Below are 27896 nucleotides of genomic sequence, written 5' to 3' on the forward strand. Positions count from 1 at the left end.
TGACGAGAAATCCACCAACGATCAGGCTGGGCCCTCAATCACAATTCCATGTATTCCTGGAAGAGACACCTCAGGCACACCCTCCGTTAAATTTGCACTCCATCACACTAACTGCTGTGCTGGTTTCTCATTAAGCAGTTGATCCCATCTTTGTTGTGAGGCTCTCCTGCCACCTTTTGGGCGGAGAAGGCACTGTCCCTGCAACAACACAGGCAGACATGTTCAACAGGGCTTCCTGGTTATGTGGGAGGAGCAGATTGTCATTGGTCCCCCCTTGCGAATTTTAATTTACATAAGGAAGACAGAGAGGTAGCTGGGAGTAGGCAGTACACACGGACATTGAACTCTATCTTGTGATTTGCAGCCAATTCTAGATTGAGGCAGGAGGAAAGGAGGTGACTTGCCCAACAATGGCCATTCTGGGAATTCAGCCACCCTGGGTCTCCCAGGTGAGTGTTTCAGTCCTGCGAGCCACTCATATAAATCTCGCCTGATCGAGCCTATTGAGCGCTGAGTGAGCATGTTTGAATCCAAGAATCAAACGCTTCTTTCTTAGAAGCAAGAATTGGCAGGCCCTCCCTTGCTTCTGGGGTGGAAGTTTATGGGGCAAGGGTCCAGGACTTGCAGAGAAGTACAAGTGCCAGAAAGTGCCTGCAGTTCTCATCAGTGCCTTTTTTCTGCTCACTGGCAGCTAGGATATCGGCTGATCCCTTCCTTGCAAGAGTGAAAAAAACAACACCTTGAGAGAAAACATGACTTTGTGTGGCTCACATAGAGAGAGAGCAGCCAAATAGCACTGCTTTGTTTCTGAAAGACGCATCAGAAATTGTTCAAATTGCTGACAGGGGAATCATTCTCGTTGGTCTAGGGGTATGATTCTCGCTTCGGGTGCGAGAGGTCCCGGGTTCAAATCCCAGACGAGTCCATGTTGTGGAATTATTTTTAGGCTGCTTATTATATAGGACCATTTCTTCTTTTCAATGCTATAAGACGCCGTGTATGGTGAGAAAGTTCCTTTCCCTGCACGCTGTTTCCCACTTTTGGCGTATAGAATTTCAGTGCCGGACTTCTTTGCAACTGCTTTTCTGGGGTGGACCATCAGTGTAGGAACATTAAATTCAAAGTGTTTTTCTAGCGTGATTTCAGGTATGGTTTTAAAATCGCCTTTTGGAATAAAAGTGGTCCTCGTTCCTTTCTTCCAAAGAAAGAGATCGGGTAAGGAGGGTCCAACGTTGAGCTTCATGGACATTGGCCCTTGGACTGTGCTTTCCAGCCCACTACATGCCAAGAAGATTGCTGCAAGAGTATCTGTTTCTGTGGTGTAGTGGTTATCTCGTTCGCTTTACACGCGAAAGGTCCCTGGTTCGAGACCGGGCAGAAACAGCAGCTTATTGTTTGCATTTACTCTCTCAACTTATAGGAAAGCTGAGATAATGGAAGCTGTCTATCCCTCACCAGCGTGATGTACTGTGCTCCAGGGGCATCAGTGACAGCTCAAAAAGAGAAGTGACGATAGTTTGCGCCATTCGTTTGCACGTCCTTTTGTACTGAAGGGTGGGCCTACTTGATGAAAGCAAGGCATGAGAGCAGAAATTGTTTTATTGTCCTCACCGAGAGCATACACCTAGAGCAAACAAAATGTCTGAAGGATGGAGGTATTTTCATTTCTTGTTCGATGACGGCCATGGAAAAGACAGCAACCATATTGCAGAAGAGAGCAGCATGTGCAGTTGCTTGCTTTGGGTGAATCATTCACCAACTCGCTGCCAATAACCCCCGGAGCCGGTGCAAAAGGTGACTCTTTTGTGCCTCGGCTCGTTGGTCTAGGGGTATGATTCTCGCTTAGGGTGCGAGAGGTCCCGGGTTCAAATCCCAGACGAGCCCTTTTTTAGAGGTAAACATACGAATCCTACTCAAAACTGACAATGCCTGACTATTTCTCATTACACTCGGCGCATTGTTGCACAAATTATTTTGAACCTCAGAAGAAAAACGGATATCCATGCTTTTTCTGCCTTCATGCTTAGTCTGTGTGTGTCCCAGGTGATGCTTTCCCAAGCTGTACTTGCTGGCATTTAGGCATCAGATATTTGTCTGTCGATGCCTGCATAAGTAAATTTTTAATACGTCTAATTGCAAGCATGTTGGCTGATATCTCTGCAGTTTTCACACTTGCTCCTCGCTTTCTGAGTGGCTGCTGATACAGCAGAATAGAAGTAGAGAGAATCCTTGAGAGGAACCTTGCTCTAACAGTAAAACACAGCAAGTTAGTTTCTGTAGTGTAGTGGTCATCACGTTCGCCTAACACGCGAAAGGTCCCTGGTTCGAGACCGGGCAGAAACACTGTGCATGAGCTGCTTTTATGTGCACCCTCTAAAACCTTATTATCTCAATGCAAGCTTAAGAAGAGGCGGTCCATGAACCCAGCGAGCCGTGGGAAACTTCCTTTACTTTTCCAAGACGAAACAAAGTAATCCGCATCCATCAGTGGTCGCTCTTGTGCCTAGCTTTTTTTTTTATCATGCCATGTTGTATTGTGGGGCCTTTACACCTGTGACATTGCTGCGAACGCTGTAAGTGCAAACATTGGCAAGTGCAGACAGAAGAGTCAGACCTGTACATAGCCAGGGCTGTCAGGATGGCTGAGTGGTCTAAGGCGCCAGACTCAAGAGAGCTTGATCTTCAGTGCAACTGAGACTTCTGGTCTCCTCATGGAGGCGTGGGTTCAAATCCCACTTCTGACAGGTCTTTTTTACACCCTTAAATCGTCCTGTTTTTTGCAGTGCATTCCCCACACACCACAATCTTTGCACGGACCTGTAACATATGACGAGAAATCCACCAACGATCAGGCAGGGCCCTCAATCACAATTCCATGTATTCCTGGAAGGGACACCTCAGGCACACCTTCCGTTAAATTTGCACTCCATCACACTAACTGCTGTGCTGGTTTCTCATTAAGCAGTTGATCCCATCTTTGTTGTGAGGCTCTCCTGCCACCTTTTGGGCGGAGAAGGCACTGTCCCTGCAACAACACAGGCAGACATGTTCAACAGGGCTTCCTGGTTATGTGGGAGGAGCAGATTGTCATTGGTCCCCCCTTGCGAATTTTAATTTACATAAGGAAGACAGAGAGGTAGCTGGGAGTAGGCAGTACACACGGACATTGAACTCTATCTTGTGATTTGCAGCCAATTCTAGATTGAGGCAGGAGGAAAGGAGGTGACTTGCCCAACAATGGCCATTCTGGGAATTCAGCCACCCTGGGTCTCCCAGGTGAGTGTTTCAGTCCTGCGAGCCACTCATATAAATCTCGCCTGATCGAGCCTCATTGAGTGCTGAGTGAGCATGTTTGAATCCAAGAATCAAACGCTTCTTTCTTAGAAGCAAGAATTGGCAGGCCCTCCCTTGCTTCTGGGGTGGAAGTTTATGGGGCAAGGGTCCAGGACTTGCAGAGAAGTACAAGTGCCAGAAAGTGCCTGCAGTTCTCATCAGTGCCTTTTTTCTGCTCACTGGCAGCTAGGATATCGGCTGATCCCTTCCTTGCAAGAGTGAAAAAAACAACACCTTGAGAGAAAACATGACTTTGTGTGGCTCACATAGAGAGAGAGCAGCCAAATAGCACTGCTTTGTTTCTGAAAGACGCATCAGAAATTGTTCAAATTGCTGACAGGGGAATCAGGCTTGTTGGTCTAGGGGTATGATTCTCGCTTCGGGTGCGAGAGGTCAGGGGTTCAAATCCCGGACGAGCCCATGTTGTGGAATTATTTTTAGGCTGCTTATTATATAGGACCATTTCTTCTTTTCAATGCTATAAGACGCCGTGTATGGTGAGAAAGTTCCTTTCCCTGCACGCTGTTTCCCACTTTTGGCGTATAGAATTTCAGTGCCGGACTTCTTTGCAACTGCTTTTCTGGGGTGGACCATCAGTGTAGGAACATTAAGTTCAAAGTGTTTTTCTAGCGTGATTTCAGGTATGGTTTTAAAATCGCCTTTTGGAATAAAAGTGGTCCTCGTTCCTTTCTTCCAAAGAAAGAGATCGGGTAAGGAGGGTCCAACGTTGAGCTTCATGGACATTGGCCCTTGGTCTGTGCTTTCCAGCCCACTACATGCCAAGAAGATTGCTGCAAGAGTATCTGTTTCTGTGGTGTAGTGGTTATCACGTTCGCTTTACACACGAAAGGTCCCTGGTTCGAGACCGGGCAGAAACAGCATCTTATTGTTTGCATTTACTCTCTCAACTTATAGGAAAGCTGAGATAATGGAAGCTGTCTATCCCTCACCAGCGTGACGTACTGTGCTCCAGGGGCATCAGTGACAGCTCAAAAAGAGAAGTGACGATAGTTTGCGCCATTCGTTTGCACGTCCTTTTGAACTGAAGAGTGGGCCTACTTGATGAAAGCAAGGCATGAGAGCAGAAATTGTTTTATTGTCCTCACCGAGAGCATAAACCTAGAGCAAACAAAATGTCTGAAGGATGGAGGTATTTTCATTTCTTGTTCGATGACGGCCTTGGAAAAGACAGCAACCATATTGCAGAAGAGAGCAGCATGTGCAGTTGCTTGCTTTGGGTGAATCATTCACCAACTCGCTGCCAATAACCCCCGGAGCCGGTGCAAAAGGTGACTCTTGTGTGCCTCGGCTCGTTGGTCTAGGGGTATGATTCTCGCTTAGGGTGCGAGAGGTCCCGGGTTCAAATCCCGGACGAGCCCTTTTTTAGAGGTAAACATACGAATCCTACTCAAAACTGACAATGCCTGACTATTTCTCATTACACTCGGCGCATTGTTGCACAAATTATTTTGAACCTCAGAAGAAAAACGGATATCCATGCTTTTTCTGCCTTCATGCTTAGTCTGTGTGTGTCCCAGGTGATGCTTTCCCAAGCTGTACTTGCTGGCATTTAGGCATCAGATATTTGTCTGTCGATGCCTGCATAAGTAAATTTTTAATACGTCTAATTGCAAGCATGTTGGCTGATATCTCTGCAGTTTTCACACTTGCTCCTCGCTTTCTGAGTGGCTGCTGATACAGCAGAATAGAAGTAGAGAGAATCCTTGAGAGGAACCTTGCTCTAACAGTAAAACACAGCAAGTTAGTTTCTGTAGTGTAGTGGTCATCACGTTCGCCTAACACGCGAAAGGTCCCCGGTTCGAGACCGGGCAGAAACACTGTGCATGAGCTGCTTTTATGTGCACCCTCTAAAACCTTATTATCTCAATGCAAGCTTAAGAAGAGGCGGTCCATGAACCCAGCGAGCCGTGGGAAACTTCCTTTACTTTTCCAAGACGAAACAAAGTAATCCGCATCCATCAGTGGTCGCTCTTGTGCCTAGCTTTTTTTTTCATCATGCCATGTTGTATTGTGGGGCCTTTACACCTGTGACATTGCTGCGAACGCTGTAAGTGCAAACATTGGCAAGTGCAGACAGAAGAGTCAGACCTGTACATAGCCAGTGCGGTCAGGATGGCCGAGTGGTCTAAGGCGCCAGACTCAAGAGAGCTTGATCTTCAGTGCAACTGAGACTTCTGGTCTCCTCATTGAGGCGTGGGTTCAAATCCCACTTCTGACAGGTCTCTTTTACACCCTTAAATCGTCCTGTTTTTTGCAGTGCATTCCCCACACACCACAATCTTTGCACGGACCTGTAACATATGACGAGAAATCCACCAACGATCAGGCTGGGCCCTCAATCACAATTCCATGTATTCCTGGAAGAGACACCTCAGGCACACCCTCCGTTAAATTTGCACTCCATCACACTAACTGCTGTGCTGGTTTCTCATTAAGCAGTTGATCCCATCTTTGTTGTGAGGCTCTCCTGCCACCTTTTGGGCGGAGAAGGCACTGTCCCTGCAACAACACAGGCAGACATGTTCAACAGGGCTTCCTGGTTATGTGGGAGGAGCAGATTGTCATTGGTCCCCCCTTGCGAATTTTAATTTACATAAGGAAGACAGAGAGGTAGCTGGGAGTAGGCAGTACACACGGACATTGAACTCTATCTTGTGATTTGCAGCCAATTCTAGATTGAGGCAGGAGGAAAGGAGGTGACTTGCCCAACAATGGCCATTCTGGGAATTCAGCCACCCTGGGTCTCCCAGGTGAGTGTTTCAGTCCTGCGAGCCACTCATATAAATCTCGCCTGATCGAGCCTCATTGAGTGCTGAGTGAGCATGTTTGAATCCAAGAATCAAACGCTTCTTTCTTAGAAGCAAGAATTGGCAGGCCCTCCCTTGCTTCTGGGGTGGAAGTTTATGGGGCAAGGGTCCAGGACTTGCAGAGAAGTACAAGTGCCAGAAAGTGCCTGCAGTTCTCATCAGTGCCTTTTTTCTGCTCACTGGCAGCTAGGATATCGGCTGATCCCTTCCTTGCAAGAGTGAAAAAAACAACACCTTGAGAGAAAACATGACGTTGTGTGGCTCACATAGAGAGAGAGCAGCCAAATAGCACTGCTTTGTTTCTGAAAGACGCATCAGAAATTGTTCAAATTGCTGACAGGGGAATCAGGCTCGTTGGTCTAGGGGTATGATTCTCGCTTCGGGTGCGAGAGGTCCCGGGTTCAAATCCCGGACGAGCCCATGTTGTGGAATTATTTTTAGGCTGCTTATTATATAGGACCATTTCTTCTTTTCAATGCTATAAGACGCCGTGTATGGTGAGAAAGTTCCTTTCCCTGCACGCTGTTTCCCACTTTTGGCGTATAGAATTTCAGTGCCGGACTTCTTTGCAACTGCTTTTCTGGGGTGGACCATCAGTGTAGGAACATTAAATTCAAAGTGTTTTTCTAGCGAGATTTCAGGTATGGTTTTAAAATCGCCTTTTGGAATAAAAGTGGTCCTCGTTCCTTTCTTACAAAGAAAGAGATCGGGTAAGGAGGGTCCAACGTTGAGCTTCATGGACATTGGCCCTTGGTCTGTGCTTTCCAGCCCACTACATGCCAAGAAGATAGCTGCAAGAGTATCTGTTTCTGTGGTGTAGTGGTTATCACGTTCGCTTTACACACGAAAGGTACCTGGTTCGAGACCGGGCAGAAACAGCATCTTATTGTTTGCATTTACTCTCTCAACTTATAGGAAAGCTGAGATAATGGAAGCTGTCTATCCCTCACCAGCGTGACGTACTGTGCTCCAGGGGCATCAGTGACAGCTCAAAAAGAGAAGTGACGATAGTTTGCGCCATTCGTTTGCACGTCCTTTTGAACTGAAGGGTGAGCCTACTTGATGAAAGCAAGGCATGAGAGCAGAAATTGTTTTATTGTCCTCACCGAGAGCATACACCTAGAGCAAACAAAATGTCTGAAGGATGGAGGTATTTTCATTTCTTGTTCGATGACGGCCTTGGAAAAGACAGCAACCATATTGCAGAAGAGAGCAGCATGTGCAGTTGCTTGCTTTGGGTGAATCATTCACCAACTCGCTGCCAATAACCCCCGGAGCCGGTGCAAAAGGTGACTCTTGTGTGCCTCGGCTCGTTGGTCTAGGGGTATGATTCTCGCTTAGGGTGCGAGAGGTCCCGGGTTCAAATCCCGGACGAGCCCTTTTTTAGAGGTAAACATACGAATCCTACTCAAAACTGACAATGCCTGACTATTTCTCATTACACTCGGCGCATTGTTGCACAAATTATTTTGAACCTCAGAAGAAAAACGGATATCCATGCTTTTTCTGCCTTCATGCTTAGTCTGTGTGTGTCCCAGGTGATGCTTTCCCAAGCTGTACTTGCTGGCATTTAGGCATCAGATATTTGTCTGTCGATGCCTGCATAAGTAAATTTTTAATACGTCTAATTGCAAGCATGTTGGCTGATATCTCTGCAGTTTTCACACTTGCTCCTCGCTTTCTGAGTGGCTGCTGATACAGCAGAATAGAAGTAGAGAGAATCCTTGAGAGGAACCTTGCTCTAACAGTAAAACACAGCAAGTTAGTTTCTGTAGTGTAGTGGTCATCACGTTCGCCTAACACGCGAAAGGTCCCCGGTTCGAGACCGGGCAGAAACACTGTGCATGAGCTGCTTTTATGTGCACCCTCTAAAACCTTATTATCTCAATGCAAGCTTAAGAAGAGGCGGTCCATGAACCCAGCGAGCCGTGGGAAACTTCCTTTACTTTTCCAAGACGAAACAAAGTAATCCGCATCCATCAGTGGTCGCTCTTGTGCCTAGCTTTTTTTTTTATCATGCCATGTTGTATTGTGGGGCCTTTACACCTGTGACATTGCTGCGAACGCTGTAAGTGCAAACATTGGCAAGTGCAGACAGAAGAGTCAGACCTGCACATAGCCAGGGCTGTCAGGATGGCCGAGTGGTCTAAGGCGCCAGACTCAAGAGAGCTTGATCTTCAGTGCAACTGAGACTTCTGGTCTCCTCATGGAGGCGTGGGTTCAAATCCCACTTCTGACAGGTCTCTTTTACACCCTTAAATCGTCCTGTTTTTTGCAGTGCATTCCCCACACACCACAATCTTTGCACGGACCTGTAACATATGACGAGAAATCCACCAACGATCAGGCAGGGCCCTCAATCACAATTCCATGTATTCCTGGAAGGGACACCTCAGGCACACCTTCCGTTAAATTTGCACTCCATCACACTAACTGCTGTGCTGGTTTCTCATTAAGCAGTTGATCCCATCTTTGTTGTGAGGCTCTCCTGCCACCTTTTGGGCGGAGAAGGCACTGTCCCTGCAACAACACAGGCAGACATGTTCAACAGGGCTTCCTGGTTATGTGGGAGGAGCAGATTGTCATTGGTCCCCCCTTGCAAATTTTAATTTACATAAGGAAGACAGAGAGGTAGCTGGGAGTAGGCAGTACACACGGACATTGAACTCTATCTTGTGATTTGCAGCCAATTCTAGATTGAGGCAGGAGGAAAGGAGGTGACTTGCCCAACAATGGCCATTCTGGGAATTCAGCCACCCTGGGTCTCCCAGGTGAGTGTTTCAGTCCTGCGAGCCACTCATATAAATCTCGCCTGATCGAGCCTCATTGAGTGCTGAGTGAGCATGTTTGAATCCAAGAATCAAACGCTTCTTTCTTAGAAGCAAGAATTGGCAGGCCCTCCCTTGCTTCTGGGGTGGAAGTTTATGGGGCAAGGGTCCAGGACTTGCAGAGAAGTACAAGTGCCAGAAAGTGCCTGCAGTTCTCATCAGTGCCTTTTTTCTGCTCACTGGCAGCTAGGATATCGGCTGATCCCTTCCTTGCAAGAGTGAAAAAAACAACACCTTGAGAGAAAACATGACTTTGTGTGGCTCACATAGAGAGAGAGCAGCCAAATAGCACTGCTTTGTTTCTGAAAGACGCATCAGAAATTGTTCAAATTGCTGACAGGGGAATCAGGCTTGTTGGTCTAGGGGTATGATTCTCGCTTCGGGTGCGAGAGGTCCCGGGTTCAAATCCCGGACGAGCCCATGTTGTGGAATTATTTTTAGGCTGCTTATTATATAGGACCATTTCTTCTTTTCAATGCTATAAGACGCCGTGTATGGTGAGAAAGTTCCTTTCCCTGCACGCTGTTTCCCACTTTTGGCGTATAGAATTTCAGTGCCGGACTTCTTTGCAACTGCTTTTCTGGGGTGGACCATCAGTGTAGGAACATTAAATTCAAAGTGTTTTTCTAGCGTGATTTCAGGTATGGTTTTAAAATCGCCTTTTGGAATAAAAGTGGTCCTCGTTCCTTTCTTCCAAAGAAAGAGATCGGGTAAGGAGGGTCCAACGTTGAGCTTCATGGACATTGGCCCTTGGTCTGTGCTTTCCAGCCCACTACATGCCAAGAAGATTGCTGCAAGAGTATCTGTTTCTGTGGTGTAGTGGTTATCACGTTCGCTTTGCACGCGAAAGGTCCCTGGTTCGAGACCGGGCAGAAACAGCAGCTTATTGTTTGCATTTACTCTCTCAACTTATAGGAAAGCTGAGATAATGGAAGCTGTCTATCCCTCACCAGCGTGACGTACTGTGCTCCAGGGGCATCAGTGACAGCTCAAAAAGAGAAGTGACGATAGTTTGCGCCATTCGTTTGCACGTCCTTTTGAACTGAAGGGTGGGCCTACTTGATGAAAGCAAGGCATGAGAGCAGAAATTGTTTTATTGTCCTCACCGAGAGCATACACCTAGAGCAAACAAAATGTCTGAAGGATGGAGGTATTTTCATTTCTTGTTCGATGACGGCCTTGGAAAAGACAGCAACCATATTGCAGAAGAGAGCAGCATGTGCAGTTGCTTGCTTTGGGTGAATCATTCACCAACTCGCTGCCAATAACCCCCGGAGCCGGTGCAAAAGGTGACTCTTTTGTGCCTCGGCTCGTTGGTCTAGGGGTATGATTCTCGCTTAGGGTGCGAGAGGTCCCGGGTTCAAATCCCAGACGAGCCCTTTTTTAGAGGTAAACATACGAATCCTACTCAAAACTGACAATGCCTGACTATTTCTCATTACACTCGGCGCATTGTTGCACAAATTATTTTGAACCTCAGAAGAAAAACGGATATCCATGCTTTTTCTGCCTTCATGCTTAGTCTGTGTGTGTCCCAGGTGATGCTTTCCCAAGCTGTACTTGCTGGCATTTAGGCATCAGATATTTGTCTGTCGATGCCTGCATAAGTAAATTTTTAATACGTCTAATTGCAAGCATGTTGGCTGATATCTCTGCAGTTTTCACACTTGCTCCTCGCTTTCTGAGTGGCTGCTGATACAGCAGAATAGAAGTAGAGAGAATCCTTGAGAGGAACCTTGCTCTAACAGTAAAACACAGCAAGTTAGTTTCTGTAGTGTAGTGGTCATCACGTTCGCCTAACACGCGAAAGGTCCCCGGTTCGAGACCGGGCAGAAACACTGTGCATGAGCTGCTTTTATGTGCACCCTCTAAAACCTTATTATCTCAATGCAAGCTTAAGAAGAGGCGGTCCATGAACCCAGCGAGCCGTGGGAAACTTCCTTTACTTTTCCAAGACGAAACAAAGTAATCCGCATCCATCAGTGGTCGCTCTTGTGCCTAGCTTTTTTTTTCATCATGCCATGTTGTATTGTGGGGCCTTTACACCTGTGACATTGCTGCGAACGCTGTAAGTGCAAACATTGGCAAGTGCAGACAGAAGAGTCAGACCTGTACATAGCCAGGGCTGTCAGGATGGCTGAGTGGTCTAAGGCGCCAGACTCAAGAGAGCTTGATCTTCAGTGCAACTGAGACTTCTGGTCTCCTCATTGAGGCGTGGGTTCAAATCCCACTTCTGACAGGTCTCTTTTACACCCTTAAATCGTCCTGTTTTTTGCAGTGCATTCCCCACACACCACAATCTTTGCACGGACCTGTAACATATGACGAGAAATCCACCAACGATCAGGCTGGGCCCTCAATCACAATTCCATGTATTCCTGGAAGAGACACCTCAGGCACACCCTCCGTTAAATTTGCACTCCATCACACTAACTGCTGTGCTGGTTTCTCATTAAGCAGTTGATCCCATCTTTGTTGTGAGGCTCTCCTGCCACCTTTTGGGCGGAGAAGGCACTGTCCCTGCAACAACACAGGCAGACATGTTCAACAGGGCTTCCTGGTTATGTGGGAGGAGCAGATTGTCATTGGTCCCCCCTTGCGAATTTTAATTTACATAAGGAAGACAGAGAGGTAGCTGGGAGTAGGCAGTACACACGGACATTGAACTCTATCTTGTGATTTGCAGCCAATTCTAGATTGAGGCAGGAGGAAAGGAGGTGACTTGCCCAACAATGGCCATTCTGGGAATTCAGCCACCCTGGGTCTCCCAGGTGAGTGTTTCAGTCCTGCGAGCCACTCATATAAATCTCGCCTGATCGAGCCTGATCGAGCGCTGAGTGAGCATGTTTGAATCCAAGAATCAAACGCCTCTTTCTTAGGAGCAAGAATTGGCAGGCCCTCCCTTGCTTATGGGGTGGAAGTTTATGGGGCAAGGGTCCAGGACTTGCAGAGAAGTACAAGTGCCAGAAAGTGCCTGCAGTTCTCATCAGTGCCTTTTTTCTGCTCACTGGCAGCTAGGATATCGGCTGATCCCTTCCTTGCAAGAGTGAAAAAAACAACACCTTGAGAGAAAACATGACTTTGTGTGGCTCACATAGAGAGAGAGCAGCCAAATAGCACTGCTTTGTTTCTGAAAGACGCATCAGAAATTGTTCAAATTGCTGACAGGGGAATCAGGCTCGTTGGTCTAGGGGTATGATTCTCGTTTCGGGTGCGAGAGGTCCCGGGTTCAAATCCCGGACGAGCCCATGTTGTGGAATTATTTTTAGGCTGCTTATTATATAGGACCATTTCTTCTTTTCAATGCTATAAGACGCCGTGTATGGTGAGAAAGTTCCTTTCCCTGCACGCTGTTTCCCACTTTTGGCGTATAGAATTTCAGTGCCGGACTTCTTTGCAACTGCTTTTCTGGGGTGGACCATCAGTGTAGGAACATTAAATTCAAAGTGTTTTTCTAGCGTGATTTCAGGTATGGTTTTAAAATCGCCTTTTGGAATAAAAGTGGTCCTCGTTCCTTTCTTCCAAAGAAAGAGATCGGGTAAGGAGGGTCCAACGTTGAGCTTCATGGACATTGGCCCTTGGTCTGTGCTTTCCAGCCCACTACATGCCAAGAAGATTGCTGCAAGAGTATCTGTTTCTGTGGTGTAGTGGTTATCTCGTTCGCTTTACACGCGAAAGGTCCCTGGTTCGAGACCGGGCAGAAACAGCAGCTTATTGTTTGCATTTACTCTCTCAACTTATAGGAAAGCTGAGATAATGGAAGCTGTCTATCCCTCACCAGCGTGATGTACTGTGCTCCAGGGGCATCAGTGACAGCTCAAAAAGAGAAGTGACGATAGTTTGCGCCATTCGTTTGCACGTCCTTTTGTACTGAAGGGTGGGCCTACTTGATGAAAGCAAGGCATGAGAGCAGAAATTGTTTTATTGTCCTCACCGAGAGCATACACCTAGAGCAAACAAAATGTCTGAAGGATGGAGGTATTTTCATTTCTTGTTCGATGACGGCCATGGAAAAGACAGCAACCATATTGCAGAAGAGAGCAGCATGTGCAGTTGCTTGCTTTGGGTGAATCATTCACCAACTCGCTGCCAATAACCCCCGGAGCCGGTGCAAAAGGTGACTCTTCTGTGCCTCGGCTCGTTGGTCTAGGGGTATGATTCTCGCTTAGGGTGCGAGAGGTCCCGGGTTCAAATCCCAGACGAGCCCTTTTTTAGAGGTAAACATACGAATCCTACTCAAAACTGACAATGCCTGACTATTTCTCATTACACTCGGCGCATTTTTGCACAAATTATTTTGAACCTCAGAAGAAAAACGGATATCCATGCTTTTTCTGCCTTCATGCTTAGTCTGTGTGTGTCCCAGGTGATGCTTTCCCAAGCTGTACTTGCTGGCATTTAGGCATCAGATATTTGTCTGTCGATGCCTGCATAAGTAAATTTTTAATACGTCTAATTGCAAGCATGTTGGCTGATATCTCTGCAGTTTTCACACTTGCTCCTCGCTTTCTGAGTGGCTGCTGATACAGCAGAATAGAAGTAGAGAGAATCCTTGAGAGGAACCTTGCTCTAACAGTAAAACACAGCAAGTTAGTTTCTGTAGTGTAGTGGTCATCACGTTCGCCTAACACGCGAAAGGTCCCCGGTTCGAGACCGGGCAGAAACACTGTGCTTGAGCTGCTTTTATGTGCACCCTCTAAAACCTTATTATCTCAATGCAAGCTTAAGAAGAGGCGGTCCATGAACCCAGCGAGCCGTGGGAAACTTCCTTTACTTTTCCAAGACGAAACAAAGTAATCCGCATCCATCAGTGGTCGCTCTTGTGCCTAGCTTTTTTTTTTATCATGCCATGTTGTATTGTGGGGCCTTTACACCTGTGACATTGCTGCGAACGCTGTAAGTGCAAACATTGGCAAGTGCAGACAGAAGAGTCAGACCTGTACATAGCCAGGGCTGTCAGGATGGCCGAGTGGTCTAAGGCGCCAGACTCAAGAGAGCTTGATCTTCAGTGCAACTGAGACTTCTGGTCTCCTCATGGAGGCGTGGGTTCAAATCCCACTTCTGACAGGTCTCTTTTACACCCTTAAATCGTCCTGTTTTTTGCAGTGCATTCCCCACACACCACAATCTTTGCACGGACCTGTAACATATGACGAGAAATCCACCAACGATCAGGCAGGGCCCTCAATCACAATTCCATGTATTCCTGGAAGGGACACCTCAGGCACACCTTCCGTTAAATTTGCACTCCATCACACTAACTGCTGTGCTGGTTTCTCATTAAGCAGTTGATCCCATCTTTGTTGTGAGGCTCTCCTGCCACCTTTTGGGCGGAGAAGGCACTGTCCCTGCAACAACACAGGCAGACATGTTCAACAGGGCTTCCTGGTTATGTGGGAGGAGCAGATTGTCATTGGTCCCCCCTTGCGAATTTTAATTTACATAAGGAAGACAGAGAGGTAGCTGGGAGTAGGCAGTACACACGGACATTGAACTCTATCTTGTGATTTGCAGCCAATTCTAGATTGAGGCAGGAGGAAAGGAGGTGACTTGCCCAACAATGGCCATTCTGGGAATTCAGCCACCCTGGGTCTCCCAGGTGAGTGTTTCAGTCCTGCGAGCCAGTCATATAAATCTCGCCTGATCGAGCCTCATTGAGTGCTGAGTGAGCATGTTTGAATCCAAGAATCAAACGCTTCTTTCTTAGAAGCAAGAATTGGCAGGCCCTCCCTTGCTTCTGGGGTGGAAGTTTATGGGGCAAGGGTCCAGGACTTGCAGAGAAGTACAAGTGCCAGAAAGTGCCTGCAGTTCTCATCAGTGCCTTTTTTCTGCTCACTGGCAGCTAGGATATCGGCTGATCCCTTCCTTGCAAGAGTGAAAAAAACAACACCTTGAGAGAAAACATGACTTTGTGTGGCTCACATAGAGAGAGAGCAGCCAAATAGCACTGCTTTGTTTCTGAAAGACGCATCAGAAATTGTTCAAATTGCTGACAGGGGAATCAGGCTTGTTGGTCTAGGGGTATGATTCTCGCTTCGGGTGCGAGAGGTCCCGGGTTCAAATCCCGGACGAGCCCATGTTGTGGAATTATTTTTAGGCTGCTTATTATATAGGACCATTTCTTCTTTTCAATGCTATAAGACGCCGTGTATGGTGAGAAAGTTCCTTTCCCTGCACGCTGTTTCCCACTTTTGGCGTATAGAATTTCAGTGCCGGACTTCTTTGCAACTGCTTTTCTGGGGTGGACCATCAGTGTAGGAACATTAAATTCAAAGTGTTTTTCTAGCGTGATTTCAGGTATGGTTTTAAAATCGCCTTTTGGAATAAAAGTGGTCCTCGTTCCTTTCTTCCAAAGAAAAAGATCGGGTAAGGAGGGTCCAACGTTGAGCTTCATGGACATTGGCCCTTGGTCTGTGCTTTCCAGCCCACTACATGCCAAGAAGATTGCTGCAAGAGTATCTGTTTCTGTGGTGTAGTGGTTATCACGTTCGCTTTACACGCGAAAGGTCCCTGGTTCGAGACCGGGCAGAAACAGCATCTTATTGTTTGCATGTACTCTCTCAACTTATAGGAAAGCTGAGATAATGGAAGCTGTCTATCCCTCACCAGCGTGACGTACTGTGCTCCAGGGGCTTCAGTGACAGCTCAAAAAGAGAAGTGACGATAGTTTGCGCCATTCGTTTGCACGTCCTTTTGAACTGAAGGGTGGGCCTACTTGATGAAAGCAAGGCATGAGAGCAGAAATTGTTTTATTGTCCTCACCGAGAGCATACACCTAGAGCAAACAAAATGTCTGAAGGATGGAGGTATTTTCATTTCTTGTTCGATGACGGCCTTGGAAAAGACAGCAACCATATTGCAGAAGAGAGCAGCATGTGCAGTTGCTTGCTTTGGGTGAATCATTCCCCAACTCGCTGCCAATAACCCCCGGAGCCGGTGCAAAAGGTGACTCTTGTGTGCCTCGGCTCGTTGGTCTAGGGGTATGATTCTCGCTTAGGGTGCGAGAGGTCCCGGGTTCAAATCCCGGACGAGCCCTTTTTTAGAGGTAAACATACGAATCCTACTCAAAACTGACAATGCCTGACTATTTCTCATTACACTCAGCGCATTGTTGCACAAATTATTTTGAACCTCAGAAGAAAAACGGATATCCATGCTTTTTCTGCCTTCATGCTTAGTCTGTGTGTGTCCCAGGTGATGCTTTCCCAAGCTGTACTTGCTGGCATTTAGGCATCAGATATTTGTCTGTCGATGCCTGCATAAGTAAATTTTTAATACGTCTAATTGCAAGCATGTTGGCTGATATCTCTGCAGTTTTCACACTTGCTCCTCGCTTTCTGAGTGGCTGCTGATACAGCAGAATAGAAGTAGAGAGAATCCTTGAGAGGAACCTTGCTCTAACAGTAAAACACAGCAAGTTAGTTTCTGTAGTGTAGTGGTCATCACGTTCGCCTAACACGCGAAAGGTCCCCGGTTCGAGACCGGGCAGAAACACTGTGCATGAGCTGCTTTTATGTGCACCCTCTAAAACCTTATTATCTCAATGCAAGCTTAAGAAGAGGCGGTCCATGAACCCAGCGAGCCGTGGGAAACTTCCTTTACTTTTCCAAGACGAAACAAAGTAATCCGCATCCATCAGTGGTCGCTCTTGTGCCTAGCTTTTTTTTTCATCATGCCATGTTGTATTGTGGGGCCTTTACACCTGTGACATTGCTGCGAACGCTGTAAGTGCAAACATTGGCAAGTGCAGACAGAAGAGTCAGACCTGTACATAGCCAGTGCTGTCAGGATGGCCGAGTAGTCTAAGGCGCCAGACTCAAGAGAGCTTGATCTTCAGTGCAACTGAGACTTCTGGTCTCCTCATTGAGGCGTGGGTTCAAATCCCACTTCTGACAGGTCTCTTTTACACCCTTAAATCGTCCTGTTTTTTGCAGTGCATTCCCCACACACCACAATCTTTGCACGGACCTGTAACATATGACGAGAAATCCACCAACGATCAGGCTGGGCCCTCAATCACAATTCCATGTATTCCTGGAAGAGACACCTCAGGCACACCCTCCGTTAAATTTGCACTCCATCACACTAACTGCTGTGCTGGTTTCTCATTAAGCAGTTGATCCCATCTTTGTTGTGAGGCTCTCCTGCCACCTTTTGGGCGGAGAAGGCACTGTCCCTGCAACAACACAGGCAGACATGTTCAACAGGGCTTCCTGGTTATGTGGGAGGAGCAGATTGTCATTGGTCCCCCCTTGCGAATTTTAATTTACATAAGGAAGACAGAGAGGTAGCTGGGAGTAGGCAGTACACACGGACATTGAACTCTATCTTGTGATTTGCAGCCAATTCTAGATTGAGGCAGGAGGAAAGGAGGTGACTTGCCCAACAATGGCCATTCTGGGAATTCAGCCACCCTGGGTCTCCCAGGTGAGTGTTTCAGTCCTGCGAGCCACTCATATAAATCTCGCCTGATCGAGCCTATTGAGCGCTGAGTGAGCATGTTTGAATCCAAGAATCAAACGCTTCTTTCTTAGAAGCAAGAATTGGCAGGCCCTCCCTTGCTTCTGGGGTGGAAGTTTATGGGGCAAGGGTCCAGGACTTGCAGAGAAGTACAAGTGCCAGAAAGTGCCTGCAGTTCTCATCAGTGCCTTTTTTCTGCTCACTGGCAGCTAGGATATCGGCTGATCCCTTCCTTGCAAGAGTGAAAAAAACAACACCTTGAGAGAAAACATGACTTTGTGTGGCTCACATAGAGAGAGAGCAGCCAAATAGCACTGCTTTGTTTCTGAAAGACGCATCAGAAATTGTTCAAATTGCTGACAGGGGAATCAGGCTCGTTGGTCTAGGGGTATGATTCTCGCTTCGGGTGCGAGAGGTCCCGGGTTCAAATCCCGGACGAGCCCATGTTGTGGAATTATTTTTAGGCTGCTTATTATATAGGACCATTTCTTCTTTTCAATGCTATAAGACGCCGTGTATGGTGAGAAAGTTCCTTTCCCTGCACGCTGTTTCCCACTTTTGGCGTATAGAATTTCAGTGCCGGACTTCTTTGCAACTGCTTTTCTGGGGTGGACCATCAGTGTAGGAACATTAAATTCAAAGTGTTTTTCTAGCGTGATTTCAGGTATGGTTTTAAAATCGCCTTTTGGAATAAAAGTGGTCCTCGTTCCTTTCTTCCAAAGAAAGAGATCGGGTAAGGAGGGTCCAACGTTGAGCTTCATGGACATTGGCCCTTGGTCTGTGCTTTCCAGCCCACTACATGCCAAGAAGATTGCTGCAAGAGTATCTGTTTCTGTGGTGTAGTGGTTATCTTGTTCGCTTTACACGCGAAAGGTCCCTGGTTCGAGACCGGGCAGAAACAGCAGCTTATTGTTTGCATTTACTCTCTCAACTTATAGGAAAGCTGAGATAATGGAAGCTGTCTATCCCTCACCAGCGTGATGTACTGTGCTCCAGGGGCATCAGTGACAGCTCAAAAAGAGAAGTGACGATAGTTTGCGCCATTCGTTTGCACGTCCTTTTGTACTGAAGGGTGGGCCTACTTGATGAAAGCAAGGCATGAGAGCAGAAATTGTTTTATTGTCCTCACCGAGAGCATACACCTAGAGCAAACAAAATGTCTGAAGGATGGAGGTATTTTCATTTCTTGTTCGATGACGGCCATGGAAAAGACAGCAACCATATTGCAGAAGAGAGCAGCATGTGCAGTTGCTTGCTTTGGGTGAATCATTCACCAACTCGCTGCCAATAACCCCCGGAGCCGGTGCAAAAGGTGACTCTTTTGTGCCTCGGCTCGTTGGTCTAGGGGTATGATTCTCGCTTAGGGTGCGAGAGGTCCCGGGTTCAAATCCCAGACGAGCCCTTTTTTAGAGGTAAACATACGAATCCTACTCAAAACTGACAATGCCTGACTATTTCTCATTACACTCGGCGCATTGTTGCACAAATTATTTTGAACCTCAGAAGAAAAACGGATATCCATGCTTTTTCTGCCTTCATGCTTAGTCTGTGTGTGTCCCAGGTGATGCTTTCCCAAGCTGTACTTGCTGGCATTTAGGCATCAGATATTTGTCTGTCGATGCCTGCATAAGTAAATTTTTAATACGTCTAATTGCAAGCATGTTGGCTGATATCTCTGCAGTTTTCACACTTGCTCCTCGCTTTCTGAGTGGCTGCTGATACAGCAGAATAGAAGTAGAGAGAATCCTTGAGAGGAACCTTGCTCTAACAGTAAAACACAGCAAGTTAGTTTCTGTAGTGTAGTGGTCATCACGTTCGCCTAACACGCGAAAGGTCCCTGGTTCGAGACCGGGCAGAAACACTGTGCATGAGCTGCTTTTATGTGCACCCTCTAAAACCTTATTATCTCAATGCAAGCTTAAGAAGAGGCGGTCCATGAACCCAGCGAGCCGTGGGAAACTTCCTTTACTTTTCCAAGACGAAACAAAGTAATCCGCATCCATCAGTGGTCGCTCTTGTGCCTAGCTTTTTTTTTTATCATGCCATGTTGTATTGTGGGGCCTTTACACCTGTGACATTGCTGCGAACGCTGTAAGTGCAAACATTGGCAAGTGCAGACAGAAGAGTCAGACCTGTACATAGCCAGGGCTGTCAGGATGGCTGAGTGGTCTAAGGCGCCAGACTCAAGAGAGCTTGATCTTCAGTGCAACTGAGACTTCTGGTCTCCTCATGGAGGCGTGGGTTCAAATCCCACTTCTGACAGGTCTTTTTTACACCCTTAAATCGTCCTGTTTTTTGCAGTGCATTCCCCACACACCACAATCTTTGCACGGACCTGTAACATATGACGAGAAATCCACCAACGATCAGGCAGGGCCCTCAATCACAATTCCATGTATTCCTGGAAGGGACACCTCAGGCACACCTTCCGTTAAATTTGCACTCCATCACACTAACTGCTGTGCTGGTTTCTCATTAAGCAGTTGATCCCATCTTTGTTGTGAGGCTCTCCTGCCACCTTTTGGGCGGAGAAGGCACTGTCCCTGCAACAACACAGGCAGACATGTTCAACAGGGCTTCCTGGTTATGTGGGAGGAGCAGATTGTCATTGGTCCCCCCTTGCGAATTTTAATTTACATAAGGAAGACAGAGAGGTAGCTGGGAGTAGGCAGTACACACGGACATTGAACTCTATCTTGTGATTTGCAGCCAATTCTAGATTGAGGCAGGAGGAAAGGAGGTGACTTGCCCAACAATGGCCATTCTGGGAATTCAGCCACCCTGGGTCTCCCAGGTGAGTGTTTCAGTCCTGCGAGCCACTCATATAAATCTCGCCTGATCGAGCCTCATTGAGTGCTGAGTGAGCATGTTTGAATCCAAGAATCAAACGCTTCTTTCTTAGAAGCAAGAATTGGCAGGCACTCCCTTGCTTCTGGGGTGGAAGTTTATGGGGCAAGGGTCCAGGACTTGCAGAGAAGTACAAGTGCCAGAAAGTGCCTGCAGTTCTCATCAGTGCCTTTTTTCTGCTCACTGGCAGCTAGGATATCGGCTGATCCCTTCCTTGCAAGAGTGAAAAAAACAACACCTTGAGAGAAAACATGACTTTGTGTGGCTCACATAGAGAGAGAGCAGCCAAATAGCACTGCTTTGTTTCTGAAAGACGCATCAGAAATTGTTCAAATTGCTGACAGGGGAATCAGGCTTGTTGGTCTAGGGGTATGATTCTCGCTTCGGGTGCGAGAGGTCAGGGGTTCAAATCCCGGACGAGCCCATGTTGTGTAATTATTTTTAGGCTGCTTATTATATAGGACCATTTCTTCTTTTCAATGCTATAAGACGCCGTGTATGGTGAGAAAGTTCCTTTCCCTGCACGCTGTTTCCCACTTTTGGCGTATAGAATTTCAGTGCCGGACTTCTTTGCAACTGCTTTTCTGGGGTGGACCATCAGTGTAGGAACATTAAGTTCAAAGTGTTTTTCTAGCGTGATTTCAGGTATGGTTTTAAAATCGCCTTTTGGAATAAAAGTGGTCCTCGTTCCTTTCTTCCAAAGAAAGAGATCGGGTAAGGAGGGTCCAACGTTGAGCTTCATGGACATTGGCCCTTGGTCTGTGCTTTCCAGCCCACTACATGCCAAGAAGATTGCTGCAAGAGTATCTGTTTCTGTGGTGTAGTGGTTATCACGTTCGCTTTACACGCGAAAGGTCCCTGGTTCAAAACCGGGCAGAAACAGCATCTTATTGTTTGCATTTACTCTCTCAACTTATAGGAAAGCTGAGATAATGGAAGCTGTCTATCCCTCACCAGCGTGACGTACTGTGCTCCAGGGGCATCAGTGACAGCTCAAAAAGAGAAGTGACGATAGTTTGCGCCATTCGTTTGCACGTCCTTTTGAACTGAAGGGTGGGCCTACTTGATGAAAGCAAGGCATGAGAGCAGAAATTGTTTTATTGTCCTCACCGAGAGCATACACCTAGAGCAAACAAAATGTCTGAAGGATGGAGGTATTTTCATTTCTTGTTCGATGACGGCCTTGGAAAAGACAGCAACCATATTGCAGAAGAGAGCAGCATGTGCAGTTGCTTGCTTTGGGTGAATCATTCACCAACTCGCTGCCAATAACCCCCGGAGCCGGTGCAAAAGGTGACTCTTGTGTGCCTCGGCTCGTTGGTCTAGGGGTATGATTCTCGCTTAGGGTGCGAGAGGTCCCGGGTTCAAATCCCGGACGAGCCCTTTTTTAGAGGTAAACATACGAATCCTACTCAAAACTGACAATGCCTGACTATTTCTCATTACACTCGGCGCATTGTTGCACAAATTATTTTGAACCTCAGAAGAAAAACGGATATCCATGCTTTTTCTGCCTTCATGCTTAGTCTGTGTGTGTCCCAGGTGATGCTTTCCCAAGCTGTACTTGCTGGCATTTAGGCATCAGATATTTGTCTGTCGATGCCTGCATAAGTAAATTTTTAATACGTCTAATTGCAAGCATGTTGGCTGATATCTCTGCAGTTTTCACACTTGCTCCTCGCTTTCTGAGTGGCTGCTGATACAGCAGAATAGAAGTAGAGAGAATCCTTGAGAGGAACCTTGCTCTAACAGTAAAACACAGCAAGTTAGTTTCTGTAGTGTAGTGGTCATCACGTTCGCCTAACACGCGAAAGGTCCCCGGTTCGAGACCGGGCAGAAACACTGTGCATGAGCTGCTTTTATGTGCACCCTCTAAAACCTTATTATCTCAATGCAAGCTTAAGAAGAGGCGGTCCATGAACCCAGCGAGCCGTGGGAAACTTCCTTTACTTTTCCAAGACGAAACAAAGTAATCCGCATCCATCAGTGGTCGCTCTTGTGCCTAGCTTTTTTTTTCATCATGCCATGTTGTATTGTGGGGCCTTTACACCTGTGACATTGCTGCGAACGCTGTAAGTGCAAACATTGGCAAGTGCAGACAGAAGAGTCAGACCTGTACATAGCCAGTGCTGTCAGGATGGCCGAGTGGTCTAAGGCGCCAGACTCAAGAGAGCTTGATCTTCAGTGCAACTGAGACTTCTGGTCTCCTCATTGAGGCGTGGGTTCAAATCCCACTTCTGACAGGTCTCTTTTACACCCTTAAATCGTCCTGTTTTTTGCAGTGCATTCCCCACACACCACAATCTTTGCACGGACCTGTAACATATGACGAGAAATCCACCAACGATCAGGCTGGGCCCTCAATCACAATTCCATGTATTCCTGGAAGAGACACCTCAGGCACACCCTCCGTTAAATTTGCACTCCATCACACTAACTGCTGTGCTGGTTTCTCATTAAGCAGTTGATCCCATCTTTGTTGTGAGGCTCTCCTGCCACCTTTTGGGCGGAGAAGGCACTGTCCCTGCAACAACACAGGCAGACATGTTCAACAGGGCTTCCTGGTTATGTGGGAGGAGCAGATTGTCATTGGTCCCCCCTTGCGAATTTTAATTTACATAAGGAAGACAGAGAGGTAGCTGGGAGTAGGCAGTACACACGGACATTGAACTCTATCTTGTGATTTGCAGCCAATTCTAGATTGAGGCAGGAGGAAAGGAGGTGACTTGCCCAACAATGGCCATTCTGGGAATTCAGCCACCCTGGGTCTCCCAGGTGAGTGTTTCAGTCCTGCGAGCCACTCATATAAATCTCGCCTGATCGAGCCTCATTGAGTGCTGAGTGAGCATGTTTGAATCCAAGAATCAAACGCTTCTTTCTTAGAAGCAAGAATTGGCAGGCCCTCCCTTGCTTCTGGGGTGGAAGTTTATGGGGCAAGGGTCCAGGACTTGCAGAGAAGTACAAGTGCCAGAAAGTGCCTGCAGTTCTCATCAGTGCCTTTTTTCTGCTCACTGGCAGCTAGGATATCGGCTGATCCCTTCCTTGCAAGAGTGAAAAAAACAACACCTTGAGAGAAAACATGACTTTGTGTGGCTCACATAGAGAGAGAGCAGCCAAATAGCACTGCTTTGTTTCTGAAAGACGCATCAGAAATTGTTCAAATTGCTGACAGGGGAATCAGGCTCGTTGGTCTAGGGGTATGATTCTCGCTTCGGGTGCGAGAGGTCCCGGGTTCAAATCCCGGACGAGCCCATGTTGTGGAATTATTTTTAGGCTGCTTATTATATAGGACCATTTCTTCTTTTCAATGCTATAAGACGCCGTGTATGGTGAGAAAGTTCCTTTCCCTGCACGCTGTTTCCCACTTTTGGCGTATAGAATTTCAGTGCCGGACTTCTTTGCAACTGCTTTTCTGGGGTGGACCATCAGTGTAGGAACATTAAATTCAAAGTGTTTTTCTAGCGTGATTTCAGGTATGGTTTTAAAATCGCCTTTTGGAATAAAAGTGGTCCTCGTTCCTTTCTTACAAAGAAAGAGATCGGGTAAGGAGGGTCCAACGTTGAGCTTCATGGACATTGGCCCTTGGTCTGTGCTTTCCAGCCCACTACATGCCAAGAAGATTGCTGCAAGAGTATCTGTTTCTGTGGTGTAGTGGTTATCACGTTCGCTTTACACACGAAAGGTCCCTGGTTCGAGACCGGGCAAAAACAGCATCTTATTGTTTGCATTTACTCTCTCAACTTATAGGAAAGCTGAGATAATGGAAGCTGTCTATCCCTCACCAGCGTGACGTACTGTGCTCCAGGGGCATCAGTGACAGCTCAAAAAGAGAAGTGACGATAGTTTGCGCCATTCGTTTGCACGTCCTTTTGAACTGAAGGGTGGGCCTACTTGATGAAAGCAAGGCATGAGAGCAGAAATTGTTTTATTGTCCTCACCGAGAGCATACACCTAGAGCAAACAAAATGTCTGAAGGATGGAGGTATTTTCATTTCTTGTTCGATGACGGCCTTGGAAAAGACAGCAACCATATTGCAGAAGAGAGCAGCATGTGCAGTTGCTTGCTTTGGGTGAATCATTCACCAACTCGCTGCCAATAACCCCCGGAGCCGGTGCAAAAGGTGACTCTTGTGTGCCTCGGCTCGTTGGTCTAGGGGTATGATTCTCGCTTAGGGTGCGAGAGGTCCCGGGTTCAAATCCCGGACGAGCCCTTTTTTAGAGGTAAACATACGAATCCTACTCAAAACTGACAATGCCTGACTATTTCTCATTAGACTCGGCGCATTGTTGCACAAATTATTTTGAACCTCAGAAGAAAAACGGATATCCATGCTTTTTCTGCCTTCATGCTTAGTCTGTGTGTGTCCCAGGTGATGCTTTCCCAAGCTGTACTTGCTGGCATTTAGGCATCAGATATTTGTCTGTCGATGCCTGCATAAGTAAATTTTTAATACGTCTAATTGCAAGCATGTTGGCTGATATCTCTGCAGTTTTCACACTTGCTCCTCGCTTTCTGAGTGGCTGCTGATACAGCAGAATAGAAGTAGAGAGAATCCTTGAGAGGAACCTTGCTCTAACAGTAAAACACAGCAAGTTAGTTTCTGTAGTGTAGTGGTCATCACGTTCGCCTAACACGCGAAAGGTCCCCGGTTCGAGACCGGGCAGAAACACTGTGCATGAGTAGCTTTTATGTGCACCCTCTAAAACCTTATTATCTCAATGCAAGCTTAAGAAGAGGCGGTCCATGAACCCAGCGAGCCGTGGGAAACTTCCTTTACTTTTCCAAGACGAAACAAAGTAATCCGCATCCATCAGTGGTCGCTCTTGTGCCTAGCTTTTTTTTTCATCATGCCATGTTGTATTGTGGGGCCTTTACACCTGTGACATTGCTGCGAACGCTGTAAGTGCAAACATTGGCAAGTGCAGACAGAAGAGTCAGACCTGTACATAGCCAGTGCTGTCAGGATGGCCGAGTGGTCTAAGGCGCCAGACTCAAGAGAGCTTGATCTTCAGTGCAACTGAGACTTCTGGTCTCCTCATTGAGGCGTGGGTTCAAATCCCACTTCTGACAGGTCTCTTTTACACCCTTAAATCGTCCTGTTTTTTGCAGTGCATTCCCCACACACCACAATCTTTGCACGGACCTGTAACATATGACGAGAAATCCACCAACGATCAGGCTGGGCCCTCAATCACAATTCCATGTATTCCTGGAAGAGACACCTCAGGCACACCCTCCGTTAAATTTGCACTCCATCACACTAACTGCTGTGCTGGTTTCTCATTAAGCAGTTGATCCCATCTTTGTTGTGAGGCTCTCCTGCCACCTTTTGGGCGGAGAAGGCACTGTCCCTGCAACAACACAGGCAGACATGTTCAACAGGGCTTCCTGGTTATGTGGGAGGAGCAGATTGTCATTGGTCCCCCCTTGCGAATTTTAATTTACATAAGGAAGACAGAGAGGTAGCTGGGAGTAGGCAGTACACACGGACATTGAACTCTATCTTGTGATTTGCAGCCAATTCTAGATTGAGGCAGGAGGAAAGGAGGTGACTTGCCCAACAATGGCCATTCTGGGAATTCAGCCACCCTGGGTCTCCCAGGTGAGTGTTTCAGTCCTGCGAGCCACTCATATAAATCTCGCCTGATCGAGCCTCATTGAGCGCTGAGTGAGCATGTTTGAATCCAAGAATCAAACGCTTCTTTCTTAGAAGCAAGAATTGGCAGGCCCTCCCTTGCTTCTGGGGTGGAAGTTTATGGGGCAAGGGTCCAGGACTTGCAGAGAAGTACAAGTGCCAGAAAGTGCCTGCAGTTCTCATCAGTGCCTTTTTTCTGCTCACTGGCAGCTAGGATATCGGCTGATCCCTTCCTTGCAAGAGTGAAAAAAACAACACCTTGAGAGAAAACATGACTTTGTGTGGCTCACATAGAGAGAGAGCAGCCAAATAGCACTGCTTTGTTTCTGAAAGACGCATCAGAAATTGTTCAAATTGCTGACAGGGGAATCAGGCTCGTTGGTCTAGGGGTATGATTCTCGCTTCGGGTGCGAGAGGTCCCGGGTTCAAATCCCGGACGAGCCCATGTTGTGGAATTATTTTTAGGCTGCTTATTATATAGGACCATTTCTTCTTTTCAATGCTATAAGACGCCGTGTATGGTGAGAAAGTTCCTTTCCCTGCACGCTGTTTCCCACTTTTGGCGTATAGAATTTCAGTGCCGGACTTCTTTGCAACTGCTTTTCTGGGGTGGACCATCAGTGTAGGAACATTAAATTCAAAGTGTTTTTCTAGCGTGATTTCAGGTATGGTTTTAAAATCGCCTTTTGGAATAAAAGTGGTCCTCGTTCCTTTCTTACAAAGAAAGAGATCGGGTAAGGAGGGTCCAACGTTGAGCTTCATGGACATTGGCCCTTGGTCTGTGCTTTCCAGCCCACTACATGCCAAGAAGATTGCTGCAAGAGTATCTGTTTCTGTGGTGTACTGGTTATCACGTTCGCTTTACACGCGAAAGGTCCCTGGTTCGAGACTGGGCAGAAACAGCAGCTTATTGTTTGCATTTACTCTCTCAACTTATAGGAAAGCTGAGATAACGGAAGCTGTCTATCCCTCACCAGCGTGACGTACTGTGCTCCAGGGGCATCAGTGACAGCTCAAAAAGAGAAGTGACGATAGTTTGCGCCATTCGTTTGCACGTCCTTTTGTACTGAAGGGTGGGCCTACTTGATGAAAGCAAGGCATGAGAGCAGAAATTGTTTTATTGTCCTCACCGAGAGCATACACCTAGAGCAAACAAAATGTCCGAAGGATGGAGGTATTTTCATTTCTTGTTCGATGACGGCCATGGAAAAGACAGCAACCATATTGCAGAAGAGAGCAGCATGTGCAGTTGCTTGCTTTGGGTGAATCATTCACCAACTCGCTGCCAATAACCCCCGGAGCCGGTGCAAAAGGTGACTCTTCTGTGCCTCGGCTCGTTGGTCTAGGGGTATGATTCTCGCTTAGGGTGCGAGAGGTCCCGGGTTCAAATCCCAGACGAGCCCTTTTTTAGAGGTAAACATACGAATCCTACTCAAAACTGACAATGCCTGACTATTTCTCATTACACTCGGCGCATTGTTGCACAAATTATTTTGAACCTCAGAAGAAAAACGGATATCCATGCTTTTTCTGCCTTCATGCTTAGTCTGTGTGTGTCCCAGGTGATGCTTTCCCAAGCTGTACTTGCTGGCATTTAGGCATCAGATATTTGTCTGTCGATGCCTGCATAAGTAAATTTTTAATACGTCTAATTGCAAGCATGTTGGCTGATATCTCTGCAGTTTTCACACTTGCTCCTCGCTTTCTGAGTGGCTGCTGATACAGCAGAATAGAAGTAGAGAGAATCCTTGAGAGGAACCTTGCTCTAACAGTAAAACACAGCAAGTTAGTTTCTGTAGTGTAGTGGTCATCACGTTCGCCTAACATGCGAAAGGTCCCCGGTTCGAGACCGGGCAGAAACACTGTGCATGAGCTGCTTTTATGTGCACCCTCTAAAACCTTATTATCTCAATGCAAGCTTAAGAAGAGGCGGTCCATGAACCCAGCGAGCCGTGGGAAACTTC

General features: G+C 47.0%; 27 non-coding genes across 27 annotated transcripts; all 27 read left to right on the forward strand.

Moving 5' to 3' along the window:
- Positions 1-2270: 2270 nt before the first annotated feature.
- Positions 2271-2343, forward strand: TRNAV-AAC (transfer RNA valine (anticodon AAC)). Its single transcript has one exon. It is a non-coding gene; the product is annotated as a tRNA-Val (tRNA).
- Positions 2344-4138: 1795 nt separating this feature from the next.
- Positions 4139-4211, forward strand: TRNAV-UAC (transfer RNA valine (anticodon UAC)). The gene has a single exon. It is a non-coding gene; the product is annotated as a tRNA-Val (tRNA).
- A 429-nt stretch (positions 4212-4640) lies between these two features.
- On the forward strand, positions 4641-4712 carry TRNAP-AGG (transfer RNA proline (anticodon AGG)). The gene has a single exon. It is a non-coding gene; the product is annotated as a tRNA-Pro (tRNA).
- A 386-nt stretch (positions 4713-5098) lies between these two features.
- On the forward strand, positions 5099-5171 carry TRNAV-AAC (transfer RNA valine (anticodon AAC)). The gene has a single exon. It is a non-coding gene; the product is annotated as a tRNA-Val (tRNA).
- Positions 5172-6509: 1338 nt separating this feature from the next.
- TRNAP-CGG (transfer RNA proline (anticodon CGG)) lies at positions 6510-6581 on the forward strand. The gene has a single exon. It is a non-coding gene; the product is annotated as a tRNA-Pro (tRNA).
- An 887-nt stretch (positions 6582-7468) lies between these two features.
- TRNAP-AGG (transfer RNA proline (anticodon AGG)) lies at positions 7469-7540 on the forward strand. The gene has a single exon. It is a non-coding gene; the product is annotated as a tRNA-Pro (tRNA).
- A 386-nt stretch (positions 7541-7926) lies between these two features.
- On the forward strand, positions 7927-7999 carry TRNAV-AAC (transfer RNA valine (anticodon AAC)). The gene has a single exon. It is a non-coding gene; the product is annotated as a tRNA-Val (tRNA).
- A 289-nt stretch (positions 8000-8288) lies between these two features.
- TRNAL-CAA (transfer RNA leucine (anticodon CAA)) lies at positions 8289-8400 on the forward strand. The gene is made up of 2 exons: positions 8289-8326; positions 8355-8400. It is a non-coding gene; the product is annotated as a tRNA-Leu (tRNA).
- A 937-nt stretch (positions 8401-9337) lies between these two features.
- TRNAP-CGG (transfer RNA proline (anticodon CGG)) lies at positions 9338-9409 on the forward strand. The gene has a single exon. It is a non-coding gene; the product is annotated as a tRNA-Pro (tRNA).
- A 1345-nt stretch (positions 9410-10754) lies between these two features.
- On the forward strand, positions 10755-10827 carry TRNAV-AAC (transfer RNA valine (anticodon AAC)). Its single transcript has one exon. It is a non-coding gene; the product is annotated as a tRNA-Val (tRNA).
- Positions 10828-12165: 1338 nt separating this feature from the next.
- On the forward strand, positions 12166-12237 carry TRNAP-CGG (transfer RNA proline (anticodon CGG)). The gene has a single exon. It is a non-coding gene; the product is annotated as a tRNA-Pro (tRNA).
- A 1345-nt stretch (positions 12238-13582) lies between these two features.
- TRNAV-AAC (transfer RNA valine (anticodon AAC)) lies at positions 13583-13655 on the forward strand. Its single transcript has one exon. It is a non-coding gene; the product is annotated as a tRNA-Val (tRNA).
- A 289-nt stretch (positions 13656-13944) lies between these two features.
- TRNAL-CAA (transfer RNA leucine (anticodon CAA)) lies at positions 13945-14056 on the forward strand. The gene is made up of 2 exons: positions 13945-13982; positions 14011-14056. It is a non-coding gene; the product is annotated as a tRNA-Leu (tRNA).
- A 937-nt stretch (positions 14057-14993) lies between these two features.
- On the forward strand, positions 14994-15065 carry TRNAP-CGG (transfer RNA proline (anticodon CGG)). Its single transcript has one exon. It is a non-coding gene; the product is annotated as a tRNA-Pro (tRNA).
- A 385-nt stretch (positions 15066-15450) lies between these two features.
- TRNAV-UAC (transfer RNA valine (anticodon UAC)) lies at positions 15451-15523 on the forward strand. The gene has a single exon. It is a non-coding gene; the product is annotated as a tRNA-Val (tRNA).
- Positions 15524-15952: 429 nt separating this feature from the next.
- On the forward strand, positions 15953-16024 carry TRNAP-AGG (transfer RNA proline (anticodon AGG)). The gene has a single exon. It is a non-coding gene; the product is annotated as a tRNA-Pro (tRNA).
- Positions 16025-16410: 386 nt separating this feature from the next.
- TRNAV-AAC (transfer RNA valine (anticodon AAC)) lies at positions 16411-16483 on the forward strand. The gene has a single exon. It is a non-coding gene; the product is annotated as a tRNA-Val (tRNA).
- Positions 16484-17820: 1337 nt separating this feature from the next.
- TRNAP-CGG (transfer RNA proline (anticodon CGG)) lies at positions 17821-17892 on the forward strand. Its single transcript has one exon. It is a non-coding gene; the product is annotated as a tRNA-Pro (tRNA).
- Positions 17893-19237: 1345 nt separating this feature from the next.
- Positions 19238-19310, forward strand: TRNAV-AAC (transfer RNA valine (anticodon AAC)). The gene has a single exon. It is a non-coding gene; the product is annotated as a tRNA-Val (tRNA).
- Positions 19311-21105: 1795 nt separating this feature from the next.
- Positions 21106-21178, forward strand: TRNAV-UAC (transfer RNA valine (anticodon UAC)). Its single transcript has one exon. It is a non-coding gene; the product is annotated as a tRNA-Val (tRNA).
- Positions 21179-21607: 429 nt separating this feature from the next.
- TRNAP-AGG (transfer RNA proline (anticodon AGG)) lies at positions 21608-21679 on the forward strand. Its single transcript has one exon. It is a non-coding gene; the product is annotated as a tRNA-Pro (tRNA).
- Positions 21680-22065: 386 nt separating this feature from the next.
- On the forward strand, positions 22066-22138 carry TRNAV-AAC (transfer RNA valine (anticodon AAC)). The gene has a single exon. It is a non-coding gene; the product is annotated as a tRNA-Val (tRNA).
- Positions 22139-23476: 1338 nt separating this feature from the next.
- On the forward strand, positions 23477-23548 carry TRNAP-CGG (transfer RNA proline (anticodon CGG)). Its single transcript has one exon. It is a non-coding gene; the product is annotated as a tRNA-Pro (tRNA).
- An 887-nt stretch (positions 23549-24435) lies between these two features.
- On the forward strand, positions 24436-24507 carry TRNAP-AGG (transfer RNA proline (anticodon AGG)). The gene has a single exon. It is a non-coding gene; the product is annotated as a tRNA-Pro (tRNA).
- A 386-nt stretch (positions 24508-24893) lies between these two features.
- TRNAV-AAC (transfer RNA valine (anticodon AAC)) lies at positions 24894-24966 on the forward strand. The gene has a single exon. It is a non-coding gene; the product is annotated as a tRNA-Val (tRNA).
- Positions 24967-26304: 1338 nt separating this feature from the next.
- On the forward strand, positions 26305-26376 carry TRNAP-CGG (transfer RNA proline (anticodon CGG)). The gene has a single exon. It is a non-coding gene; the product is annotated as a tRNA-Pro (tRNA).
- Positions 26377-27721: 1345 nt separating this feature from the next.
- TRNAV-AAC (transfer RNA valine (anticodon AAC)) lies at positions 27722-27794 on the forward strand. The gene has a single exon. It is a non-coding gene; the product is annotated as a tRNA-Val (tRNA).
- Positions 27795-27896: the final 102 nt, after the last annotated feature.

This window comes from Triturus cristatus, chromosome 10 (assembly GCF_964204655.1).
Source record: "Triturus cristatus chromosome 10, aTriCri1.1, whole genome shotgun sequence".
Classification (NCBI taxonomy): Eukaryota; Metazoa; Chordata; class Amphibia; order Caudata; family Salamandridae; genus Triturus; species Triturus cristatus.